Below are 27,451 nucleotides of genomic sequence, written 5' to 3'. Positions count from 1 at the left end.
TCCGATTCCGCGCTCGCGCGGTTAATTACCCATCGCGAGGTGTTACATGGTGAAATGTTTCGCAGGCGAGTAGTGCACGCCCGCGCGCGGGCGCGCGCGCTTCTGCGCTGATTACAGCGCGTTTACACGGAGAAAACTTCGGAATTATTCCCGATTATTCAAATTTGAGATCCTTGCTGAGTGCGCGCGCACCGATTCAAATTTATGCAAAAATCTGACAACGCGAATCCCTGCTCTTATTAATATGTATCAATTTGACGACCGCCATCTTTTTTCGCGCCGCGAGACTCTCGCTGCGAATGTCCGCCCGTTATTCGCGCGACGCTCTAAATTCTTGATTTATAATCATCTCCCAGAATAATCGCGGTTTGTTGTTTCATCGATTAGAAGGCCAAATTGGAACGCCGTATGCGACGCGGATTAAATGCGATCTTTTATTATATCGGATGACAAGATCACGCGATCAATCACAAAAACATACCGCGTAACTATCACGGCCTTAATGCGCCGGACAAAGACGACAAGAGTGAACGAGGCGGGCCACCCGTAGGGAGCGAGGAATGTGGATAGTGGAACTGCAGGACCGACCGCATTTGTCCTCTCTCCCTTCGTTTAGCTAGTACTTATATTAAAACATTCCTTAAATCAATTATTTCCGACTTTAATCAACGTAGATCTAGCAATGCTAAAACATTTATTGATACTAAAAGTAAAAGGAAGCGAGTATTTTCTACTTTTAATAATTAATTTTATAATGGTTTCGCAAAGTTTGAATTACAAATGTATGGATTCTTTGATTTATCCTAATGTTCGAGATTTTGATGTTCTTTCCTTTTTTGCATTCTGTTTGTCAGGTTGCTTCTGGGACTTCCCAGATCACTCCCTTTTGCCGCGGCTGTTGCCCATCTCCCGTTCTGTTACGGTCTATCCCATTATAATTCCATGCACGCGCGTCCTCCCGAGAGATGGAAGAGTGTAAAACGACGGGCACCTGGGCAGAGAGTTTAGCCGGTATTGTCGGGAGACAAATATGAGCTAATACGTCATCCCAGGACCTATTCAGACCGTGAAGCCGACGGCGACGGTGATCACGAATTGGCCTACACATAAATGCGCTTTAATTATTCCTTTCCACCGCTCCTCCTACCTGCTTTCGTGCTCAAGAAACGCTCCTACAAACGCGACATAATAAGCGACGCTCGTTAAAAAGAACGAGCTATTGTTGGATCTTAGTCTACCCGGCATTGACTCGGAACTTCGGATTCTTTGTTGGAATAGAGCTTCAAGTCTAAACGTCTTCGCTTGTTGGCGAATGTATTATCATTTGTTATTTCAAGAGACTTATCTATAATTATTTAAAATACATGGTGTACAGCTTGACGTACTTATTTCGATAATCTGCCTATGCTTTTAATTTTTCTGTATCTGTTGATGAATTTACGATTATAGTGATACCTACGTGTCACATTAGAAGTGTAACGTTTAGTTTTTTTATGTGCAAGTCATACAGCTACGTGAATATATTTTACGAAAAGATCGTCGGCGCTAACGGCAATTTCAGAAAATCCATCGTCGTTTAGGCGAAAGTTAGGTAGAACACGCCGTCGCACTCCCGCTTTGTTTTTCTTCTCTCTCGAAGGGGCAATCGCTTTTTTTCTTCCTCCCTCGGGACTTCCGCCTGCGGCTGTTCGGGTATCCCTTCACGATAAACACAAGCAATGACTGCGATCAAAGCATCACGAGCCATGTAATTCGTGCAGACTGGCAGATAATGCTGCATCAAATATGCCGCGTCGTTTAATTATTGTTGCCGAAATAAATAAATAAATAAATAAGTAAATAAATAAATTTGTTCGCCACACGCATTGTGCACAAGTTGGTCGACCCGAACGTATACGTCGACATTTATTTCTCTCACGAAGTCGTGATATTATATACGCAATTAACGACCGCATCCCTCTTCTCTGTCCACGTTGCAACGACAGACAAGTTGATTATTAAATATCCGCATATCGGAGACGATTAAATTGACATTTGTAATTGTTACGATATGTTTTCGATGTAAAGCAGAAAAAACAACTTGTGGCTTTTTTAAATATACACGTTTATTATCGAAGTTTCCCATACTTATTGCGAGCTTATCGAATTTCATGAAATAAATGATAAACTGCTAAGAGATTTCAAAAAATTATTCAAAAGAAAATCTAAAAAATGATGTTAATATTATCGCTCTAAGAGATGGTAATGGCTAGAAAACTCGTGTCCTCAGAAAATAATCTCGTGGAGATTAGAGAAGTCGCTTAGCGCGACAGTATGCTGCATTCACATGCAAATGCCTGTCAACAGGTATCCACCTCTGCTCTTCGCTTATGTGCGATGTGTTCTTCCAAAATCTTGACGGTAATTAACGTAATCTGCCCGATAACACTGTCTGTCTTAAAAATTATTAATTAAATACACTAAGAAAGGAAAATAGGAAAATCTAATGTAACTTTATCATTCATATCTTTGAATTCTAGTTTGAGAGGAAGTTTTATCTAAGTAAAGTCTTCATAGGTCGGTTTATATACTAACCCGCCGCTGATAATACTGAGATAAGATTCCAATTACTCGAGATAGCCTGCACGATGTAATAAATGTTTAAGGATAGGGCTTTTAATGAACTGAGAGAATTAAAACGGTTGCTTGCGAGAATAGCATCGAAATACAAAATTATTCTTAATTTCCTACTTTGATGATTGATCTCTAAGAGAATTAATTTGTAGTAAGCCAAAATATATCTCACGCGTTAGAAGAGGCAAAATTAGGGACTTGCATCTCGATATATTGCGCGTTAATCGACAAACTAAAAAAAAATCACAAGTTTTATCCTAATTCGTAAAAATGCTGATCGTCTCACCGACTCGTTAGAGTTACACTGTCCATCGCCATTATTATTCAAAATGTCGGAGTCCAAGTCGTGCGCGTCGTGAAGAGGGATTATCGAATTGTAGACAGAGGAGGTGGGCGAGAGGAGAGGCAAGGCATTCTCAAACTGTCGAATCGAATATCTGGGTAATGGCTTTCTAGGTCTCCCGCTGCCAGAGCAATACAGGCCCGTCTTCCACGACGAGCGCGCTTAAATTAAGGACGGACCCCTCATTTTCTTAAAATATTAAATCATCGTCCTGGTGTCGCAGCGGGGCTGCCGGGGCCCGAGGAATTAAAATTCATTGGTCGGAGAAACCCATGTCACCGGCCGAGTGCCATCGTAAATACCTGTGGCTCCCTTCCCCTACTTGTCTCCATCCCCTCTTTTCGTCGATCAGAACGAGATTGTAGCAAAAATCCGTGAAGCTGTAGATTTGTGACTAGATTTGTACGTTTGTGATTCTCGGCTTGGATAACGGAGCAAAACAGATAACAGTAAGTGTGAACTCTCGCGTCACAAGCTAATAAAAAAATTTGATCTTATGCGATATTTATATGGTGTGAAACACAATACGTAATGTCGTAGTATCAGATTTGATGCAATCTATCGCTAAATCGTGGTAGATACAATCTACTTATCTATCTTCCAAAATTATTGGAGCATAAAGGATCGAACGGTGTAGGTTTCCAGACGACGGACGTGACGGTGGTCTTCGTATAGTAGAGACACGCATTCCACGTATGCGAAGGGCCTGAACGGGCCTTAGGACTGGCTTAGTCCTGATGCGGATAAGGAGAGGGTGGATGAAGAAGGGGACACTGCGACAAAGGACATTCTAAGGGAGCGATTCATTCCTCCTCCCTCCCACCCTTCTATCTTTTTCTCTCCTTTTCTCCTTACCTGAGAGAGACTGCGGGATCACGGCGGCCCGGCGTTGCCGGTTCGACGACTTTGGGCCTTATGCTCTGCACCTACGGCACGGGATCTTATCTCGGATCCATGCTACGGCGCGTCGCGCCATTTTTTGCGCAACACATTCCACGATTTCGCAATGATCGATGTCTTAAGCGGATCGTACGTTGATGAAACCGATTAATGAGGATTTTAGAACTATTAATAACAGTGACTTAAAACGATTTTTTGCCATCATGTTTTCTTGATGGAGAAGGCAGCCTGCCTCGATACTTTTTAATATCGTCCGACAATCGTCATTAAAACGATTTCGAAACGGTGGTCGTTCACTTAACAAACTTGCTTTTTGCGCGTAGGCTTTCGCGTTTTTCACCCAGTGAGAAGCGTCGAAGACGTTTCGGGAGGTCGGGTTGACAAATCGAGAAGAACATTTCGCGTGTCTTCTCGGGCGAGACGACAGACGAAAGGAGGAGAGAATGGAGTGAGTGAGAAAACGAAAACGGAAGAGAGAGAGGAAGAGATCTTCTCCCGAGAGGCCGGAATAAGAGGCAGAGGAGCGGTTTTGTCGTTACGCGAGTGTTGTCATTTTCCTCTTTCTAGAAGAGGCCATCTCAAGTAGAGGGTATAGGAAGAAGCTAGCCAGTTCCTTTACCAGCCAATGTCTTTTTGTGCTTGTCTTCTGATTGGCATTTTTGCGTCAGTTCGATTTGATTGACTCACTGCGACGTTGCACGGTGTTGGTCAATTAATGTTCTAACAACGGCGTTTATACGTTCCAATTACATCCATCCAAAATTGCATATGCGTACGTTTGCCTCGAGAGAAGTTTTCGCGTACCCGTGTCGTGAATTTCGAGAATTGGTTTCGTATAGTAAAAATGGGGTCGAAACAGTTTTACAAAGCGTTTTTAAGAAATCGCTTTCTAATTCATACATCGATGACTATAACGCTAGACAAATATTACAGAGTTGTAATTCTACATTAAAGACTCAAAAATGTTTATAGTAACTTTTCCTTCCTAATTACATATAGCTTTTAAAAGGAAAAAGGAAAGAGAAAAGTGATGGATCGCGCGAATTGGCGCCACTCGCGGCGCAAAGCGCAATATCGGATCGAGCGAGGCGGAATGATTTCCGCGCGTATAAACCGACCGAGATTCGGAAGACCGGAGACGGTAATGGAGGACGTAGTACGCTGGAGGGGATATCCCTCGCAGGTATCTCTGGCGGACAGACGGACGACGATGGGGTTGAGAATGGAAGCGAGAGACGATGGACCAGGCGGTCGAGCGGTGAGGTGGGGGATTAATTAATAACGTCGGTAATTGGACTCCGTTCGATCTAAGATAGCTCCTATAGCCCCCTTCTCGTGCATACCGTGGGGGATACGTTCTCCATACTCGAATACACTTGCGACACTCGCCGTCCTGTTTGCGTCTTATGTATTGCTTACTGGCGCGATCGATGATTCTGAATTTATTTCGTTCATCCTCACTAGCGTGTGAGTCACGGTGCACCGGATAGCAGACTGATTTAGAATTGAACGCCAAAGTAATTCTGTATTTATTTATTGAGATACATCATCGTTCGGGCAGATACGTGTAAAATATGGCATAAATCTGACGAGGTAAAACGAACAGGATAGAAGGCAATGTCATACCGTCACCGTCATTAACATCGTCGATGTGTCGCGTACGAGGGAGCCAGTGCGTTTATGCGAGGTAAACAGTGCGTGGACGTGATTTAATTGAAACCCGAGGTGGCTCGGCGCGGCACGGCACGACGCGGAGCGAAGCGGCGCGGAGCGAAGCGGAGCGGCGCACATTGCCTCGCCGGAGCTCAGTTGCATGACTCAGAGTGCTCAGTCAAGAAGTCCATTGACTTGCCGAGTGACGTAAGCAATTAGTGCGCTGTTTTGTTTGCGCGGGTACACACAGCTCAAAGTTGTTTGAGTTCGAGTTCGAGTGCTGCACGGTTAGGCTCGGCGACTCGCCTCGAAAACCCTTCCACAACCTACTCCTTCGCCTTTCCAGCCGTCTCTTTCACCTTCCCTCGTCGTCCCTCTTCATTCCCCCCGTGTCTTCGTCTTCTTCTCTCGACTGAGCGTCTTCTTCTCTCTCCGTCTCCTTCTCCGTCCCCTGCTCCTACGCTCTCGTCCACTCTTTCTCCCTCTAACTCTTTCTCTCTTTTTCCCTCGCAATCTCACGCTTTGTCTCTGCCGAGTTCGTTTCCTCGAACCTCCTTCGTTAAATCCAAATCCGAAGGTCTGTAGGTCGGCCGCTTTTTTGGGCTTTGATTCGTGTTACCGCGCTAAATTGCCACCGCAATGATCTTAATCGCCTTTTGTCTCCTCTCCTGCTGCGCGTTTCGTCGGAGAATACCTGTCTCCGTTTTCTTCCTCCTTTTCGTTTAATGTAAATATTTAGTAGATCCTTGTTGGAACTCATACACGACATTAATGAAGCACTGACTTAATTTAACTTCTTCCAATTTAATTGCCGGAGGGACGCAAATGAATTGGAACATTCAAATATCTCTGTGTTTTAGTCAGAGTTGTACAACAAAGACCTATTTATTGACATTCAATAATACGTAACGTACTAATTTAGAAAAAAAATTATAAATTATTTGCAAAAAGTTGATAAAGAATGCTATAGACAGAAGTTGACTGAACCGAATCGGCAAAATTGCAGTTCATGTTCGCAACATGAGCATTCTAACGAGCGTGCCAATCACACGCATGTCGGGCTAAAAGAAGACGGACGATCCCCTGCGGAAGGGTCGGGGGTCATCGTTCGAATTCCACCAGCGATGCCCAATATGGCCGGCCCGAGAAACCGGCCCAGATCGCGCCGATTTTCGATCGCCGGGCCCCATCACGAGCGCGTGCGTACAATAATAAGCACGGACGAGTTGTATCGCGAGAAAATAATGTGAGAACGGTCTCTTCCTAAGCGCATCATTATCTCCCTCTTCCCACCGCGAGCCGATCGATCTGTCGAGCCGATTTCAAGCCGGGCAGACCCGCAATTACTATCTATTATCTGTCGGCGTGGGTGTAGGTAATCTCGCGATCGTGTCGAGGGCCTCTCGCCTTCCTTCTTCTCGGTCGGGATGAGGCCAAGGCGGCAGGCTGAACACCGATACTTTGTACGTTCTTTGATTACCTCGGATTTACTCCCCTCGTTTCTGTTACTTCGGGATTGCTTCCTCAACCTCTGCTGTACTTCAGCACTATCTCCCCCTCCCACCACCCCTGTCACTTGAGCGCTCCTTCTTCTATATAGTTTCTCTTTCTGTATCTCGTGTACATTCTCTCGCATGCCGTTCGGATATTTTATACGTTTTATGCGGTTGAAAAGATAAACAAACTTAAAATAAAGGTATATTTCACGTGTAATCTCTACGCTAGAAGAAAATAATTTTTGATCCGAGGCCGCATCCCGCGCCAGTTCCGACGTTCAGGGGTTAACGGCGCTCGATTGCGCTTTCAACGTTGACGTGAGTTCGTCCAGCCGTATAAACGCGCCGCCAGGCGATACGCGGTGAAAAATCCATACCGAGTGTCCGGCTCGCACTGAAATCTGCATATTATGAAAATTCGCTGTATGAGCGCGAGGGGCTGCGGCGTGGCGCGGCTCGTATCGCGGTGTTTCGAAATAAATGTCCACGCTGATCAAATTTAAACGTAATACTCTATAAATTTACATCGCGCACGGCTCGCCTGCGTAGTTTGCCAGCGCCCGACTTCACGCTCGACGGACAGCCCATCGCGTATTCGCGCAAATTTATCGGAAGGATCGACGCGATCGCGTACATCGCAAATATTTATAAATGCGACGAATTAGCTCTCTCGCATTTCCCGTACACAACGACGCGAAAGTGCGTTAAGACTTTTTAAATCGAGAACCGACACGGGCTCTGTGAACTCGCTTTTCTTCATTATTGGATAGCTGAAAACATTTAAATATTTTCCTTGACATTTAGGCGTAATTGTAAAATGAGAGAATTGCTCAAACAATGGCAATAAATAATATTAATAAACGCTGTAAATTTCTATCAGCTACGGAATCGCTCGATAGATCTGTGAACTAAATTTTAAAAGGTGCATTAAATGCTTGACGTAAACGATAGCATTTTCATCGAGCTCGTTCTAACAGAATCGCTAATTACGAAGATGCGTCTTATACGATTATTATACGACTAATTTGCGAGCGTTGATTGACACTTGAACTTTTCGTTTATTCTTTCCGTTTTTGGTTAGTCAGTACATACTACAAGTATTTCCGCGCACACACGACAGACTTATTTATTATATATTTCTGGTTGTAACTCTAGCGCTTTGTTAGAGTCAGATATATATTTTCTTACTTTCTTTATTCAGACGTCGCCTATAGCCTTGCCGGATCAGATCCTTCTTTTCGCCTCATACCAGGGCGAAAGGAAGGATCCGTTAAGGATTAACAGAATCAGAACTGCCAGCCCAACTGTCTTCGGTCGAGCAATCCAGCGTATCGCGATAATTGCGAATTACGCGCGCTTCGAGGTTCGAGAGAAGGAAAGTAATTTATCTCGGCATGCCCACTCACAGTCCATAAAAATGTAGCGAGATGTTACCGAAGGCGAGAAGGAGGTCGTTGAAACGCGCGCGCGGCCTCAGATCCTTTTTTCTCCCTCTCTGTCATCTCTCTTCTTCTCGCTCGCTCTTGTTTCTCCCCTCCTGTCCCCTAACTCCCCGACGCGGTAATTCCCATTCCACATCCCATTCCCCAAGGGGTTAGTTTTCACGCGGGTTAGGCGAGTAATATGAGCTGCCACTCAAGGGCCGTCCTGTATTACCGTTCGAGTAATTATGGCAAACCCTCGCACGGACGCGGCTGGCACCTTCGGAACGACGAATACATTGTAGCCTTATGAGTTGAAATTGTTGCCGGAAAGAGGAGGAGAGCCGCTCTCGTTCCTGTCCGCCGGCCCGATGGGTAATTAACCCGGAACCTCGGAACGTTTCGCGACAGGCTGATTCCGCTTATCGGTGAAGAACTTTCCGGATCCTAAAGCGCAATTTTCACCAGTGATTTAGAACCATGATTCTATATGAGAAATCTGTCGCGCCGCGGAATCTACAGCAATACTTTTAATTTGTGAAATCCTAATTTCCATATTTATTGATACCATCGTTCCATTATTACGAATTCAAGAATAGTCGCGATGGCTTGATTTCGCAAATTCGCTTGCCAAATTGCTCTCAGTATTTCGCTTCAAAAAGAATTCTTGGCTACTCGAAAAGATATGTTTTCTAAATGCTCAAACTTCGCAGCCGCGTGCACTGAAGCGCACGTGCGGTAACGCCATTAATCGCGCTGCATTCTCGCGAAAACGCGTGTGATTTCGAGGGCGGGCGACTCGGAATCGATGGAGCGCGGAATCGGTCGCGGAGTACCGACCAATTAGTCGGCCGATGATTGGCGCGTGTAAACCGAAACGATGACGTCGCTGGCGAACCGACGCCCCCGCCGTTCGTGAACCGGCCCGGACCTCGGGCTCCACGCACACTAACGCGGTCCCCTCTTTCTTGCACGCGCGTACACTACCAGATACGCATCGAGACACGTACACGCGCGCACACACGGCCATCCCTCTGTCCGTCTCGCTCTCTCGCATCCGCGCGCGCGCGCGTCCCCTAAGTACGCCAGTGTCTCCGTCTCTCTCGGTATTGCACCCATAGCGTGTTTCTCGGGAGCGCGAGCCAACAAATATCCGTGTGGACGGTTACAGGGCGGACTAATGGAATTGATTAAAATGTGTTCGATCAACCGAACCGCGGCTTGCCCGCCCCCGCCTCCTCCTCCTCCTTCTCTTCCTCCATCTCCTCTCACTAGCGAAGCCACCCACTACGTCCCACCGTATCCCTCTCGTATACCCTCGGCTATCCTATCGTGCCTGGCTGTAGAACCCTGACGAGCGCAATCGAATATTTGCGTTTAGGTAGGCACGCCGACGCGGAAAATGCTATCTTTGTCAATTAATTCAACCTGTTGTCCCAGGTCAGCCGCGCGGGCTTCGCTCTGCTCCTATACTTTATCTCTTTCTCTCTGGTGTGTTCTTCTTCTTCCTCCCCTCCCCCCCCTCCTCTCTCTCTCTCTCTCTCTCTCCTCTCTCTCTCTCTCTCTCTCTCTCTCTCTCTCTCTCTCTCTCTCTCTCTTTCTCTTATTCGCTCGCTCGTACACATATATTTTCACGCCTTTCACCGTTTCTTGAACCTGCATAAGACGCGATTGGGAAAATTAGCGGTTTCGCAGATCGCTAAGTGCGAGAAAGACAAGTTATTTTGGAAAATTGGGTCCCAAAGCGGAGCCATAATGAAACTTGTTACTGCGCTGATCTCATCGCAAGTTTAGCAAAAGCTTCGTATAGAATAAAGCGGGAGAATATGTGTATCGTCTGATAAATTGATAATAAATAACTTTTCTCTTGTCTGCAATGAAACGTTCTATGGATAAAATAACAATAACGGAATAATTTCCTATAGATTTCCTTTTAAAAGTACAACCTGAATGGCGTATTCGGAGAACTAATTGTAAGCAAAGAGTATGCTCGGATTTTTCCGATGGGAATGTTCCGGAAGTCAAACCGGATCTTCGCGCCATTCTGACGACTCATAAATTCGTCGAGTCAGTGGTATCGGATAGTTCCCAAGCGGATTATCGGGGCGCCATGCTTACGTAGGTGCGTGCGCAATTAACGACAGTGAACCGAGTATAATGAAGACCGGTCGAGCGTAGTCGGGCCAACGCCTGCGAGAGAGAAGGAGAGGAGCTTACTGGTACAAGCGAGATGATAGAGACCAGTTCATTAGCGACACTCACGACTCGCCTCGGAGACATCTATTTTATTTATTTGCTTATTTTTCGCTCCTTCGTCCGCTTCGTTCACGCGTTCACCGTCCTCGATCAGCCAACGTGAATACGCGACTGTCCCGTTTTATTTCTTGGCCAATCTCGCTCCATTCCCTTTAAACCTTTGCCATCCGAATTAAATCGGGTGTCCGGAAGAATATATAAGAATATAATAAATAGCTGATCTCTACTAAAGTTGGATTTCTTTTTTCGTCAAGAAAATTTTGAGTGCAAACTTATTTACGTTTCGCGTAATTTTGTCAAACGCATTGATAGATCGAGACACACAAATAATTGGACATCGTTAGAGTTCTCGTTAAACACTTTTTACGCCTTTAGGAATAATCTTACAGGATTACTTTTTAGTCTTCAAGAGTACCTACATTAATTAGTCTTTAAAGGTTCTTAAGAGAGCTTGAATGCTTTCATGAATCTTAAACAATGACCACTGCCGAGAAAGGAAAATCTACAAGCGCGTTCTTTAGAGAACACGAAGCATTTTTCTCTATTCTTAGAAAAAGAGAGAGGGTAGACCTTTAAAATAACCAAAATAAGCATTTACTAAAAGGTCTTACTAAAAACCTAAGGTCAATTTTTAGAAATAATATTAGAGAGATAAATTATCCCGCACGATATTATTTACGGCCAGCGTTGCAGCTTCAACAGTTATAAAACGGACACTTCGTTACCGTCGTTGCGGTATTTCGTTCAGAATTGAATTCGCAGAGGATGCGGGATCCTCCATTGGCTCGATTTAATAGCCTACCGCGTGTCCCGACGAACCACGGCCTCATCGCTCGTTCGGCTTTATTCGCGAGTAGCCGTTTAAGCGGCTAACTGTATAAATGAGAGAAACAGGATTCTGCGGGACACAAGAAAGAGAGAACGAGAGAGGAAGAAGGGAAGGAAAAAAAGCCCACCACCACCACCACCACCATCAACGTCGCCGCCACCGCCGCCGACGCCGCCGCGTGGAAACCTGTCCCTAATTGATAGGAAATTCCTGCGCGCGAGTACCTGCGAGATTTTTCAGCGCCCCTAACAGGTTGGAACTGGATACTTCGCGACGATTTGTAATCCGCGCTGCTCGTTCGCGACCAGGGCCGTCCTCTTGTCATCCGATGAGCCTGAATCTAGCGAAACAAACCGAGTTTTTTTCTCATCGCCCGAGAACTTTGTACCTACGACATTCGACGATCTAAAAAATTACGAGACTTTGTAAATAAAGTATAGAAAACGCTTAATCAGGATAAGACCAACATAAGTTAATTAAATTCACTCAGCGACTAATTCTAATTAAATTCGCCGATATCGCCGGGTTAATATTTTTATAAATTAGTCAACTTATTTAAAATTTCTTTAAGACGTGTCGCTCAAGTCACAGACAGGGGGATACAAGAAAAATTGATGCAATCGTTAACGCATTAAGGGTTGACGTCGCGGTAGCTTCAATTTTACGACACACACTTTGAAAATTAATCGGCAGCCATCTAATTGGCCTTTAATTGGTCCTGTGTAAATTATAAATAAATTCCCTGTGTGCGCATTAAACGACGAAAATAAACATATCTCTGCGGATTGGCGCAGCGGGAGGTTTGTGAAATTTCGCCAAAGTTCTCGTAAAAATGTGGACTTTTGATAGTTTGCTGGGTCCATTCGGTCCTTTTTATTAAATACGTGATCCGCGAGATTTATGCCGCCAATTAACCGTGTCTCGCGCATAATGAATTTACATTAATGCGCGCCACGGTGAATTAATCACGCGCCGCGCGAAATGCGCTTTAAATCAGAGAAGTCTCGCATTAATGCGATTTACTCGGGATTTTTCTCGATCGGAGAAACGTAAATCGAGAAATGTGAGTTACAAACGAGCAGGAAACTTAGAGTCCTGAAATAAACGTATTAACTATCGTTTTAACGTTATCATTGAAAAATAGCCAGATTTGTGTTTTGCATTAAAAGAATATAAATAGTTGTTATTATTATTTTCCATGTACTTGTGATTTCTCTCTCTCTCTCTCTCTCTCTCTCTCTCTCTCTCTCTCTCGAACAAATTGCCAAAAATGATGGTTGTAAAAGGATCAAAGATTTATACCGAATGAAGCGAGAACGGTAATCCCGTCGGGGTGAAGCAACGGTAAACTAATTTTTCCGGGAGCGCAGCACGAACGTACGCGTCTTTATGGGTGTTTCCGATGACGTCTACCAATTTTCCGCACGCTCGCATGAAACGAGCAGGTACGTCACTTCATGACGGGAGAGTCGTCACATTCGGCACGTTCGCGCAAGAAATATGACTGACGTCGTTCCCCCAAAAGTGGATTGAACGAGAGGGAGCCATTTCGTGCCCGGCGGCGTCTCCGTGCGTCTTTTTTTACCAGGCAGTTCATGAAAAGCTGAGCGGTATCAACTGCCGACCACGAACACGAAATCGTCGCGTCGTCTCCGTCAAGTCGGGGACTGCGAAATTGAGGCGCATTCTCGAACTCCGGCACGCCGCGCCGCGGCGCACGGATGATGACAAGAATCGCGCAAATAGATAAGTTATTAATCTGAAAATTTTGAAGAAAGTTCGAAACGATTAACATGTCAATGTATTAGGGACATTAAAAAGGACGATTCCAAAAAAGTGGCACCTTTCCGAAAGGTATCTAGAAGGTAACTGAAACACGGACAGACGGAAACTCCCAGAGATGGAGTGCGCTTAGCGGGTTTGCGTACCCTCAACTCTCTATCTCTCTCTCTTTCTCTCTCACCGATAACACAATAGCGTACAGTCAGGAGGCTGTCAGACGCACTCTCGTATCGCGCGAATAAAAGTGTATTAAAGCTGTCAACCGCATTCTCGTCGATTAACCAAAGGAACGCGAGAAACACTTGGCATATTCATATATAACATTCTTGTTTTATTCACGCGGTATCCGCTCGTATAATAATCCGTGTTTTAAAACGCGTAGCGTCGAGTGCGCGCAGGATTTTACATTAAATGTCTAAAGTAAATGTTGAAAAATCACCGAGATTTTTTAGAGAAACGAGTTTCGCACACAGTCAACCGCGGCACACAAGCTGCATAGTTCTGAAATACATTGTATAGTCGCGTGAAACCGAGGACGATCGGCGGCGCGCGAACGAGAATCGGATAAAAGCGCAACGAGCGAAAACCCAGACTCCAGAATGCGAAAGTCGCTACGTGCTCGTAACGAAGGTTGCGCGGTGTCATTCATCGCGGCTTTTCCGGCTGTTTATCGCGATAGTCTGGCGAACGGGAAGCGGCACAATGGCCGTACACGAATGGAACAAAGAGTCGACGCGACGCGACGGGGCCAGGTATCGCCAGGCGTTGCCCGTTGTATCGCCCTCGTAACGTCGTTCGCGGGCGTCGGGAGTGATAAAGAGACACCGCCGCGGCGGTGGCGGTGGCGGTGGCGGTGGCGGCGGCGGCAGGGCGGGACGGGTGAGGTAGGGTTCGACGTGCGCGCGGAACACAAAACGACCGCGAATCGCAGTTATAGCCCGATAGATCCAAAAAACGCGTTTCGGCTCTCGTAATCGCACGCCGCAAACGAGCGCCCAGCTCAGTTCGTCCACCGAGAGAGAAAGGACCTGGCGAGAAAACAAAAACGAGCGAATCGCGCACGGTGACAATGACGCGACACCATCCGCGCGCGTTCTTCGACACTAGATCAACTATAGCTATAGATTCGTCCCTCTCTGAGATTAGTGAATAGCCTCGATTAAATATGTCAAAAAGTCACGAATTTTTTATATATTATTTTGTCGGACAAGAAAAATGTCGTGTCTTATGGTTAGTACTGTTTGTCTTAACATTTACAAAGCGGAGCATTCATCAATTAAAGAGAGATCGATGAACGAAGGATATTTGATCGAGTGCCATTCACCATCATCGTATAAACGACACAGCTTACATGAGTCCTCATTGAATAAAGCACTTCATGTGCACATGTATATAGAAGCATTCTGACTTTGTAAATAAAAAATCTTCGAGAGACAAGATGTACGCTATTAATCGCGTTTTCTGCAACATTTATTCTGAAACTCCCGTTCTTCTTGATTTCTTTAGAGAGTCGAAGCTGCGTCACCGGACACGTGAAAAAGTTATAGCACGGACGCATGGAGAGATACGCGTAATAAAACGCAAACTTTTGCACGGCAAGCATCGCAGTGGTGAACACGCGCCGGGCGATGAATGCGCAGTGGTGAACACGACTGCTTGTATATACAGCGAAACTACGTTATTGTTTCGCAAAACCGAGGTTTGCGCGATTGATCCGCGAGTCGAGATAACTGGCGTTCCTATAGGACCACTGCATATGGGTCCTACTGTAGCGATATATCGCCGATGTGAGTACGTTATGATTATATTCGTAGATATTAATGATAGAAACTCAGATATATAATCTAGTTATTTTCGATTGTATATCTTTCATATAACTTCGCACGATACAATTCGATCTAACGAACCATTAATTCACGAAATTAAGCCTCTGTGTCGTTTTCGGAACAAGTTCTTCTGCTATTCGAAAAATTGTTGGATATTATCTGGATTCATTCGCCTCTTCCTCGCGTGAAGAGCGGTGAACGTGAAGGAGAGCAAGATTGCCTAACAAGTTTTTCGTCGAGTACAATGCAGCCGGATGATCATGCGGCAGGACCGCCGCTCGCGCGGCAATCGACGCAACGGTATAAATAAGACTAACGTAAATCCTGATCATCATTGGTCACCAGCTTCACTTTACTGCCTCTCAGTATAGTGGCAAATTATTATTTATCACGCGGTTCTAAAGATCGGTGGCGAGGAAAGCTTAATCGACGAACGGAACGAATGTACAAGATCGTAAATTGTAGTTTCGCCTGCGATTTCACTCGCCTCCCGCGCCATTCCCCGCGAGCACATCCACATTCGAATTACGATCTGTCGAAGTCAAATACCTTCAGAATGACAATCTGCTCTCGCGATGATGTATCATTGAATCTAATACGCTCAGGTCTCTAAACATGTGGGATATCTTCCTTGTCGACAGCGACGACCGCAAATGTGGGCTCGCTGCGCGATAGGAGAGAATAGAAATCAGCTGAACCGCTGATGGCTAGATATTTCCGGAATTCGCAGGTGATTGCCACAATTGTGGCTTCCGATGGCCACAGCCTCGTCGGCTTCGATGGATCCAACGAAATACAATGTATAAGGTATACACGCGGTTTTGTACAAGTATTCCTGTCTTACTTATCCTATCTTAGGACGGTAGATTCGAAAAAGAAGAGAATGTGGCGCGCTCGGGGTAATATAGAGACAGAAAGAATAGACCGTGGAATAGGAGCACTTATGTTCGCAGGATTTATTTCGGGTTAAGCTTTAAAGACCGATTCTGTCCGGTTTATGTATGGGGCCGCGATGGCCGGAGCGGGAAATATCGTCCATGAAAAATTTACAGCGGGGTATGCCGGCATCGTGCAATTTATTTCGTCATTTATAGTCGTCGAACGACTCGTGATTCCATTCGTGAGACAATTATCATGCATGCTTGACTTGCTCTTTCAAAGAGGCTTGTCTGCGCTTTCGTTGTGCGTATACTCAACATTTTCGGTTTACCGTCGGTTAATTTTTCACAGCGTAGGCAGTTGGAAACGGGCTCCTGGTCAGTGATCGATGAAAATTCACGTTCAGCGCGATCGAAAATCTACGGAGGTGCGCTGGCCGGCCTATTACAAGCCTTTCCGAAACAGTGGCGTACGTGAGGAATGGATCGTACGTGTACATATAACCGCGTTGTGGTCTACGAGGAATTGTATCGATTGGCGCGGTCATGAAAAATCGAGTTTACGATAATAAATGCGGCTTACAGCGATCGTGCCATAATTTGTCCATAACGAAACAGAAACGATGCGCGGGGATTTCGGAGCAATACGCGAAATATGATAGGATACGCGAAAAGAATGCGAGAAAGTACATGAGCGAAAGTGAAGCGTGATATATAACGACATGCAACACAATAGAAAACAGCGTATTACTTTTTTTTTAATTATACCGTAACGATAACAGTCCCCGAACTCGCTGTACTTTATACGTCGCGATATTTGCCGATTCTTGAATAGAAGCTCCTGCCTTGATTTATTGTCATCGTCATACGCCGGTAAATTCTTTAAAGCTCGGGTTGTGAAGCTCGTCCGCGCAGCGTGTATATGAATTTTGAAGTAATTCTAGTCCTTACTCGGAGTTGTAATTCCTGTAGTAGATTTAATTAAGATAATGAGCTCGTCGTGTACCGTATAAAATCTCGTAAAGCAAAAGTCCTTATTAAAGAGTACCGGTGGAATAGCTCCGTGTTCGATGTCGGAAATAATTGAGGTCTAGCTGTCGCGAAAATGGCTCTCGCAAAAGAGACATCTTAGTTTTCGCAAAATATGGTAGCGTCTTTAATTAGCACATCACGCCTCTGTATATTTTCACCGAGAAATCTCGTTTCGTGTAGCATGCCGTGGCATTTTCCTATCTCTATTCTTGTTTCTAGACGACAACTCCATTAAAAAAATACACGATCGTTGCGATTTATCGACGGCGTTGATAGATAATAAGTCCGCTAATTAATGCCAAAAGCAAGCATCGCGAATAATTACAAATTGATTTAGTCGCCAGGACAATATTTCAAATGTAATTCGAAATTAATTTCTATATGACTCGTGATTTAAATTTATAATCCTATTCAATCGGGGGCTCTAGCCCCGGCGTTACTGCCCATTACCATTCTAATTTCGATGGCCCGTCGCATTAACACACATTTACCATCAACATAATAAGAGCGTGAGTGAAATTACAAATTGTAGCACGCATTAGGAGTGCAATATTCTTCGAAACAGAAAAGATAGTACTATGTAAAATATTTAGACACTTTTAAAAGCAGTCAATAAATATTTAATATATTATATCTAAAGAACTTTTTATTGAAAGCTATATAATAAAAGCTATAAATGTATTTTTTTAAATAAAAATTCCAATTTCCTCCCTCCCTCCTCACATTTTCTAACTTCAAAATAAATTCGATCGTTGGGGAGAAGAGAGTTCACGACGAGCATCGATTCCTATCGTGCGTGTCTGATCGCTCTCGAAAGTAATAACGATTATCAGAACTCAGAGTAAGCTATCAAATTCGATTCCGCGTCACCTGACCAGCTGCCATTGCCTTATTAACATATAAATTAGACGCCGCGCATCGAGTCTTGCTCTTCGTTTTCAAGCATGACACTTTTTTCCTCTGCTAAAACGCGAAAACTATGATTGAGTAAGCGAAGGGATCGTTTTATTTTCAAAGTACACCAGCAAGTAAATGAAAAAAAAAATTTTTGATTCCGACAATTCTTTTTATTGACATCGATATAGAGCGATATTTTCAGTTACATTCCTTATTCGCAAGCAAACATCGCGACTGAACGCATCAACGGTAAAGTAATCAGCCAATTATCGTCACAATCGATCTCGAGAAGTCACACTTGCCGCGGAACGATTCTACGAGGGATTTAGTAGGCGATAAAGAGCCGAAGATAAAGCCACCCTCTTTCCAAGCTCCGACAAAAATCGTTGGTCGACGGAGCTGGAAAGGGCCGACGACGCGACGCGACGGTCCCGCGCCGGTAGGGTAGCTGCCTCTAGTACCGGCACCTAATCAAGCAATAACTATTTGTCAGTTCCCCGGGCAACCTAAATCCAAGCTAATTCGACATCCGTGTCGGACACAGATTCGCTATCGGGTATCTCTTTCTATCTGGACGACAGCATATTCGCATTAGCCCCGCAACCCACGCTCGATCGACTCTCTCGACCACCGTCAGCAGTCCTTCCCCTCCTGCCCCCTCCTCGGCCTCCAACCCTTCGCCCGCCACCATCATGATTCTCATTCACTCCGGACGTCCCTCGATCGGCCTCGCCGCGTCTCTTTCTCTCTCTCTCTCTCTCGCTCTCTCTCTCTCTCTCTCTCTCTCTCTCTCTCTCCTTCTCTCTCCCGCTTTCCGCTAAGTACGCCATATACTCGCGCGCGCGTCACACCATAGGACGAGATCTCGACACGATTAGGGCGGTACTCAATTCGACGTTTCGTCGATTCGGTCCTTTCTTTCTCCTCCGCCTTTACGCCCCGAATCCGCAGCTCGAGTGAGTTTTTCCTCGGATAAGCGTGGCAGCGTAACTCTTCCTCCCGCTAGTCGGGACCGAGCGGGATTTTCTGCGGACGAGCCGAACGGGCGGGAGGAAATGGCTTTCGATTCCGGGACGGGTTCACTTTGTTAATGTGACAAATCGAGACGCCGGGCTTCGAGGGGGAGTCGACCTGGCAGTACGTTGCGCAGATCGCTCTGCGGGAATCCACGAAAGAAGATTCCCGGAGAGAGATTCGCGTAGCGCGAGCGCGTCCCGACGTCCCGACTCCCAGTCCCAGCCTCAACGCCAACGACCGAGCGAGCACGTTCATTTTTTGATGCTTCGCGGAAATACGGATAATGGATTAGATTGATGCCCGGGTCTACGTAAGAACGCTGAGAAATGAGACCGTCTGAAAAGCCACGGTCGATCTCGGACACGATTAGGACACGCGTATAGACGGTTGCCAGATAAATTTGCATTTATTTCGCGCTGACCGACCATTACGCCGCGCGCAACTCCAATAGAACTCCGAATAACTTGAAATGGACGCGAAGGAGAGCGATATCGCCAGTCCGGAGCCGGGAGGAAGTACTGAAAGACGAGAGATCGTCATCGTCGTTAGTCATTCCCATTTGAATATGCGTGGAATAAGATCTCAGGAGAGAAACCATCTGTCACACAATGCCGCGCTCGACGTCGCGCTTAGACACTCGATAAATTATCGCGCGATGAGAGCCTCCCGCGAACTACTTCACCGATATCAATAATCGCAGGGCGAGATAACGCAGGGCATCAGGGACTAAACTCCTTATCGAAACAATATTTCGGCGTGTCTCGGCCGAGACGCGCGACAACACTATTATCCCGAGAGATTATTATTCCAATTCCGAGATTTAATCCAGAAAAGCGCGTCGCGCGCGGACGCGCGCGCGCTCGAATATAAATATAGATCGCTACCTATACGTATACGCGGAGATCCGACGGATGTCCCGGGTGGGTTCAATTAAGCCCCTATTACACTTTTACATGGGCCCGCATTAAGGCTCGCAGCTGGTCGCGAAGTCGGATATTATTTATCGGTTGACTTACGCCGAGCTCATTTGCCCGACAAAAGGGCCCGGGAAGGCCGAGATGGAGCACGGCCGTCATTGGCCGGGCCCCGATGAGCCTCGTCGGCGATTGGATGCTCGCGCGCTCGCGCTCAGTCTCTCACGAAAACGGTCGGACTGGTCGGACACCGTCGGCACGACGAGAGATGATAGAATATCTTATTAGTCGGACAATGGGCAATCAGAGACGCCATACAGCCTCTCTGTTAGCGGTCCAGTCTCCTCCGACCGTACGTCTGTCTGTCTGTCTGTCCTACATGCAGCCCGTGGGCATCCAAGGCCGCCGGGCCCCGGGGCCTCCGCGCCCGCGCCCGCGCCGCCCGGTCTCAGGCCGCCCGATTCGCGAGTACCCTCTTCCCTCTTCCTCGCCTTCGCGGACGCGCTCGAGTACAAATTAAAAGCTCGAGATGATACATATCGAGTGATATTTTTCGCTCGATGCTCAGACGACAAAAAAAGAATCGATCGACTTGGAAATCGTCGCGACGCGACGCCGATGGCGAGAAAAACGACGGCACTATCTGACGTCGCGCGTCGATCGTCGTCAATTATCGCAATTGTTTATACATTGTGATTACTCACCGTACGAAGTAACAAGCTGCTACTGTAATATGCCGACGATCCCTTTTTTAGCCAAAAACGATGATCCGGAATGTCCGATGTCCAGGAAAGCGACGCTCCCTCGAGTTTTTCTAATGTGGTCCGCTTCCGCACTTACGTACGATGCACTCGCGACGATATGCGCGTTGATTTATTCGGCATTGTCGATTTGTCGAACTCGGCGCCCTTCTGACCAGCGAAAAATTTCGAAGACGCTGGAAGAAATTATTACGTGTCTGTTACTTCTCTCCGCGTGCACTCGCGACGAAAAATAATTGCACTAACGATAACGTCTTTAAATTGGAGTATATATTCTAATAAAAGTTTATTTACTTGAATTCCTCCTTAAGTCTCCGAACGGAAGAGAAAAGACAATAATTCGAGCAAATAAGATAGAATAAGATAGAAGATAATTAGGACGATAATTTCGTCGAATTCATTCTCCTAGCCAAGCTCGCGAGAAAAAGGACGAGCGACAAATATGACGAATAAAAGTACTAACGGTTGTTCGAATATCGTAACCGACATTGTCGTTCATCTGTCACATACCTCGGTCAACAGGCCATGGATGATTGCTGTCCCAACGCCAGTCGGTGCTTCTTAACGCACTCGCGATAGTCGCGATGGACGATCGAATGTAAGGATAATTAAACGACGCGATACGCTCGAAAGGAACAAAGATGGACGACGGTGTCGCGACGGAGCCGCGACGGAGCACCGGTGGGCGTCCGCGACGAGCGTCGAGAAACCCGACGGATCCACGGTCGAAGACTCCGATCGAGCGACGCTTTATAGATTCGGTACTCATGGCACTTGTATCGCGCAAGAGAATTGCTCTCCGATAAAAAAAAACGCCGTCGGAAACCCGGAGCAATCTCGATTCGGCCGATCGGGCCGATAGGCGACGCGACAATGAGATCGCCCACTGCCGTTAACTGTGAAGTTAGGGTGGCGTCCTGTGGCACATATTTTCCGCGTAACCAATCAGAAGCGCGAATATGCGTAACCGAAAATGCGAAAAGCTTAGGCGACGTGAAGCGACGCGCGATCACGTAATCACACTTTTTTCAATTCTCAGAAAAGACGCGGCAAGAACGCGAGATATGTTTTTTTTTTTGTAGCTAAACACACTTGACGTCTTTCCCCTTTTCCCTACTTCGATCGTTAATAACGTGACGGTTTTATTTACGGAAAGTGTAGCATCGCATGAAATTAGTTGTAAAAAATAGAGACACGATTCTTAAGTACGGTTGTGTTTAAATTCGAGTACTTATAATTTATACATACGTATATTTGGTACCGTGTATTTATTTTAATCACAGAGATAGAATGTGAATAACGCGGAAGGAATGAGGCGATTGATAACGGTTCTTGCGACCGGCTCGTTCTCAATCGTTTTATCAATCGTGAGCGTGATGTCGAGAAAGAAACTGATAGGTGAACGCTAAAGAAGCAATTTATCTGCGACATATTATTTTCGTATGCTCAATACGTCGCGATACATCCCCGTTTGATATTTCACGATGCTTGATTTGCGCCTCGAACGATGAAACTGTAAACTATATATAAATCCGAGTATCGAAAAAACGTACAACTAACTTTACACGATCCACATTCGCACAGATGTCCGTTGCGTATCGGCATCTGATTGGTCGCGAGCGAACGCGTGTTCTAAACATGACTCGCGAGTCGCGATACACACATATGTATTCACATTCATGGCGTTGTCTCGAAAATTTCGAACGATCAAATCCGAGTGTATGAATACTATGAATATACTACCCTACAGTAAAACATTTCTTCCGATATATCTGACCGCGCGTCGATAATGCCGTGTTCGGATCACGGATCACGAGGGAGAGGGGAATGTTTACGCGGTCTCGGTACGTACGTTGAAGCGCGTCATAGGACGTATAATGGCTCGTCTACAATAGCCGCAACAGTATGCAGTAAGACGTATGCAGTTAAACTGTTGACTAATGGGATTTTTACAATTCAAGAATAATCGACTATGGTTGGTCCAATAGCTTACTGCTCACGTCTTACTGCATACTTTTACGGCTATTGTAGACGAGCCATAAGACGTTTAATTGCGCCTGGAATCCGAAAGAAGGCGGTGCTGCGGTGCGCGTGATTTCGCGCGCGCCTCCGCGTCTAACGTCCCGTATGACGTGTGACGACTGTGACGTCACGTTCGCCCCTTCGCGCGCTTTTCGTGGAAAACTCCGCTCGCGGCTTACGGAGTATCACCTCCCGCGCGCCTACACCGTAGGCCACAGGTAAAATTTCGCACATCGGCGATCGGGACGCGTGCGGGAAGAGTCGTGTCGAGCGAGCGATCGTCGCGGTACGTCAAATTCAAGTAAGTGATCGCCGTACGTCGCGGTACGTCGATCGATCGTGATCAATGGCGGTCGGTCGGGATACTTGGCGTCGGTGCACTCGTCGCGTCGAACCGGAGTCGTTCGCGACGACTCGCTACAAGTACATTTCGCATTTCTCTGACTCGTTCGAGGGTATATCGCGAGCGAACGCACCGAAGTGATCATGAGAGTAGAAAAGGCCATCCGGTCTCGTCGGTCATGGTACGTGACGCCTCCTTTGAGATATTCAATGTCGATAATCGCTGTCTTTCTCGTTTCGTTTTACTGTGCATCGCGAGCGACGAGCGTGACCAGCCGGACAAGTCGACGCGCGGAGTAAACGTCATTTTGGGCATCTCGCGTTATTTCGGGAGTCGCTACGGCATTCTATGGCGAATTAGCATGTAAAGAGTTATGGCGACGGAGCTAGTGCATTACTCCGGCCTTAGAACGAATCGTAAAAAGCCGTGTTGCACCGCCATCTTGGCAAGCGTCCCATCACTTTCACTTTTAATTCCTTATTGGTCCGAACTCCGAAGTGCGTCGCGAATGTATCTAATTGGCGGAGAATGCCGAAGAAATGGTCGATGGGTGACCGTTGCATCTTCGCTAAGGACGCCATTCCCCGTAATGCGTTGCGCCGGTTGCGCGTAAGTAACTGTCGACAGTGTGCCGTGTGAGGAATGGACGATTACTTAATCCGCTAATTGGCACGCGTGTCACGTCGCGTCGATGATGCTGCTTCCAGCTTCCTCGACCGAGGTAACTCGCCAAACTCTTGACGGTCGCAGCTAGGTCGCAGGTGCGTCGCGATTGTCGTGCGTGCTAAATCGATCGCGATCGTATCCGTGCGTTTCGCGTGATTTCGGACGTCGTGATTGCATCGCGCGGGTAAATAAACGCCGCGAGTGCCATATAAGCCGGCTAGCGAGTTTGATACATTAAATTAGTACATACAGCTCGCGATTAAGCCGTTACGTGTCGTATCAGCCGCCATTTTTATAGACGCTTCGTTTTCGATTTTTAATTTTTTATCGATTTGAAGTGCGTCGCGAGCGTGACCAGTTGAAAAGATGGACAACGAAGATGGACGGTCGCTGTATAAACGCCATTATGCGAATAAACAATCGGGAGTGTCGATCAACGGGCTTAATTTAATTTTGTGCGTCAAATGTGCTGACATTAGGCATACGTATAATGGAGACATTGCCACTAGATACAATATATCGCGTCGACAACGCGGACGTTCGATAGTTCCATCAAGTGCACTCCGTGCGACCGTAGCATGACTGTACATAGCGTGTAAAGCGCGAACGTGCGCAGAGAATAATGTTATATCAGTGAATATGTCGCCACGAGTGGTTCTTTCGGCAAATCAGTCTGGATCCTCTATTGCTCGCAAGTGCGTCGCGAACGCGAGCATTATTCGGGAGTGCCGAACAAGTAATCGCGCGACCGTTGTTTTTAACATCGTGATCGCGCAAAAGTATATGCCCGGGAGTGCCGTACAAAGTCACGCGAGTGCGTTAATTAGCGATCACGATGTTCCTCCGATCGTCAGTCGTGAGTGTGAATGTGAGTCAAGTGCCCGGAGCAGGAAAGGAGTCGCGGAAAGGCAACGGCGGAATATCAGTGAATATGTCGCCACGAGTGGTTCTTTCGGCAAATCAGTCTGGATCCTCTATTGCTCGCAAGTGCGTCGCGAACGCGAGCATTATTCGGGAGTGCCGAACAAGTAGTCGCGCGACCGTTGTTTTTAACATCGTGATCGCGCAAAAGTATATATGCCCGGGAGTGCCGTACAAAGTCACGCGAGTGCGTTAATTAGCGATCACGATGTTCCTCCGATCGTCAGTCGTGAGTGTGAATGTGAGTCAAGTGCCCGGAGCAGGAAAGGAGTCGCGGAAAGGCAACGGCGGAATATCAGTGAATATGTCGCCACGAGTGGTTCTTTCGGCAAATCAGTCTGGATCCTCTATTGCTCGCAAGTGCGTCGCGAACGCGAGCATTATTCGGGAGTGCCGAACAAGTAGTCGCGCGACCGTTGTTTTTAACATCGTGATCGTGCAAAAATATATGCCCGGGAGTGCCGTACAAAGTCACGCGAGTGCGTTAATTAGCGATCACGATGTTCCTCCGATCGTCAGTCGTGAGTGTGAATGTGAGTCAAGTGCCCGGAGCAGGAAAGCAGTCGCGGAAAAGGCAACGGCGGAATATCAGTGAATATGTCGCCACGAGTGGTTCTTTCGGCAAATCAGTCTGGATCCTCTATTGCTCGCAAGTGCGTCGCGAACGCGAGCATTATTCGGGAGTGCCGAACAAGTAGTCGCGCGACCGTTGTTTTTAACATCGTGATCGCGCAAAAGTATATATGCCCGGGAGTGCCGTACAAAGTCACGCGAGTGCGTTAATTAGCGATCACGATGTTCCTCCGATCGTCAGTCGTGAGTGTGAATGTGAGTCAAGTGCCCGGAGCAGGAAAGGAGTCGCGGAAAGGCAACGGCGGAATATCAGTGAATATGTCGCCACGAGTGGTTCTTTCGGCAAATCAGTCTGGATCCTCTATTGCTCGCAAGTGCGTCGCGAACGCGAGCATTATTCGGGAGTGCCGAACAAGTAGTCGCGCGACCGTTGTTTTTAACATCGTGATCGCGCAAAAATATATGCCCGGGAGTGCCGTACAAAGTCACGCGAGTGCGTTAATTAGCGATCACGATGTTCCTCCGATCGTCAGTCGTGAGTGTGAATGTGAGTCAAGTGCCCGGAGCAGGAAAGGAGTCGCGGAAAGGCAACGGCGGAATATCAGTGAATATGTCGCCACGAGTGGTTCTTTCGGCAAATCAGTCTGGATCCTCTATTGCTCGCAAGTGCGTCGCGAACGCGAGCATTATTCGGGAGTGCCGAACAAGTAGTCGCGCGACCGTTGTTTTTAACATCGTGATCGCGCAAAAGTATATATGCCCGGGAGTGCCGTACAAAGTCACGCGAGTGCGTTAATTAGCGATCACGATGTTCCTCCGATCAGTCAGTCGTGAGTGTGAATGTGAGTCAAGTGCCCGGAGCAGGAAAGGAGTCGCGGAAAGGCAACGGCGGAATATCAGTGAATATGTCGCCACGAGTGGTTCTTTCGGCAAATCAGTCTGGATCCTCTATTGCTCGCAAGTGCGTCGCGAACGCGAGCATTATTCGGGAGTGCCGAACAAGTAGTCGCGCGACCGTTGTTTTTAACATCGTGATCGTGCAAAAATATATGCCCGGGAGTGCCGTACAAAGTCACGCGAGTGCGTTAATTAGCGATCACGATGTTCCTCCGATCGTCAGTCGTGAGTGTGAATGTGAGTCAAGTGCCCGGAGCAGGAAAGGAGTCGCGGAAAGGCAACGGCGGAATATCAGTGAATATGTCGCCACGAGTGGTTCTTTCGGCAAATCAGTCTGGATCCTCTATTGCTCGCAAGTGCGTCGCGAACGCGAGCATTATTCGGGAGTGCCGAACAAGTAGTCGCGCGACCGTTGTTTTTAACATCGTGATCGCGCAAAAAGTATATGCCCGGGAGTGCCGTACAAAGTCACGCGAGTGCGTTAATTAGCGATCACGATGTTCCTCCGATCGTCAGTCGTGAGTGTGAATGTGAGTCAAGTGCCCGGAGCAGGAAAGGAGTCGCGGAAAGGCAACGGCGGAATATCAGTGAATATGTCGCCACGAGTGGTTCTTTCGGCAAATCAGTCTGGATCCTCTATTGCTCGCAAGTGCGTCGCGAACGCGAGCATTATTCGGGAGTGCCGAACAAGTAGTCGCGCGACCGTTGTTTTTAACATCGTGATCGCGCAAAAATATATGCCCGGGAGTGCCGTACAAAGTCACGCGAGTGCGTTAATTAGCGATCACGATGTTCCTCCGATCGTCAGTCGTGAGTGTGAATGTGAGTCAAGTGCCCGGAGCAGGAAAGGAGTCGCGGAAAGGCAACGGCGGAATATCAGTGAATATGTCGCCACGAGTGGTTCTTTCGGCAAATCAGTCTGGATCCTCTATTGCTCGCAAGTGCGTCGCGAACGCGAGCATTATTCGGGAGTGCCGAACAAGTAGTCGCGCGACCGTTGTTTTTAACATCGTGATCGCGCAAAAGTATATATGCCCGGGAGTGCCGTACAAAGTCACGCGAGTGCGTTAATTAGCGATCACGATGTTCCTCCGATCATTAATCGTGAGTGTGAATGTGAGTCAAGTGCCCGGAGCAGGAAAGCAGTCGCGGAAAAGGCAACGGCGGAATATCAGTGAATATGTCGCCACGAGTGGTTCTTTCGGCAAATCAGTCTGGATCCTCTATTGCTCGCAAGTGCGTCGCGAACGCGAGCATTATTCGGGGGTGCCGAACAAGTAGTCGCGCGACCGTTGTTTTTAACATCGTGATCGCGCAAAAGTATATATGCCCGGGAGTGCCGTACAAAGTCACGCGAGTGCGTTAATTAGCGATCACGATGTTCCTCCGATCGTCAGTCGTGAGTGTGAAT

At 46.9% G+C, this 27,451-nt stretch overlaps 1 protein-coding gene across 2 annotated transcripts in view; it reads right to left on the bottom strand.

Annotated features, from left to right (window-relative positions):
* LOC139773293 (uncharacterized) overlaps nucleotides 1-27,451 on the bottom strand; it is a 174,814-nt gene that overhangs the window by 76,479 nt on the left and 70,884 nt on the right. The window contains exons 1-2 of one of the 2 annotated variants that reach the window (XM_071707650.1): nucleotides 21,129-21,442; nucleotides 20,562-20,794 (exon numbers count right to left, since the gene is read on the bottom strand). The gene's annotated coding sequence lies outside the window, so the exon portion shown is untranslated. Of the gene's footprint in view, nucleotides 1-20,561; nucleotides 20,795-21,128; nucleotides 21,443-27,451 lie in introns of those variants that run through there. The other variant, XM_071707649.1, reaches the window with a different exon arrangement.

Source organism: Temnothorax nylanderi, unplaced genomic scaffold (genome assembly GCF_030848795.1).
Source record: "Temnothorax nylanderi isolate EJ_2023f unplaced genomic scaffold, tnyl_v1.0 TNYL_tig0060_pilon, whole genome shotgun sequence".
Taxonomy (NCBI): domain Eukaryota; kingdom Metazoa; phylum Arthropoda; class Insecta; order Hymenoptera; family Formicidae; genus Temnothorax; species Temnothorax nylanderi.
This window is presented reverse-complemented; position numbering and strand designations above follow the sequence as displayed.